The sequence below is a fragment of the Fulmarus glacialis genome, unplaced genomic scaffold, assembly GCF_000690835.1.
Source record: "Fulmarus glacialis isolate BGI_N327 unplaced genomic scaffold, ASM69083v1 scaffold5856, whole genome shotgun sequence".
In the NCBI taxonomy this organism is placed as follows: Eukaryota; Metazoa; Chordata; class Aves; order Procellariiformes; family Procellariidae; genus Fulmarus; species Fulmarus glacialis.
Window position 1 is genome coordinate 21,641 of NW_009217370.1, and position 381 is coordinate 22,021.

Consider the following 381-nt stretch of genomic DNA (forward strand, 5'->3'; position numbering starts at 1 on the left):
AATTGAGAGTCTCCTTATAAACATTCTCCAGGGAGATATTTATCTTATTTGAAAAAACCTCACTTTTTTTACTTAAGCAGATTGACTTTAGAAGACAGAACATGAAAAATGTAGAAGTTAATTACTTTGTGTGAAAGTGTGAAGTAGTATATTATTTTCCACTGGATCAATAGCAACATAGTACTATTTCAGTCTATTTCAATACATTCAAATAGAAAAAATATTTGGTTTCTGTGGCTTTACCTAAGTGTTCTGAAACCCAGCTAATTTTGAGAAGTAGTAAAATCATTACCATGGCCTTGATGCATCAAACACTGGACATAGGAAACTCACATTACTAACTGGTCCCTCTAGGAGAACTTAAACAAGCTGATGACCAAT

General features: G+C 32.5%; 1 pseudogene; it reads left to right on the plus strand.

The window, feature by feature from the left end:
• Positions 1 to 378, plus strand: part of LOC104078113 — a 7,036-nt pseudogene extending 6,658 nt beyond the window's left edge.
• Positions 379 to 381: the final 3 nt, after the last annotated feature.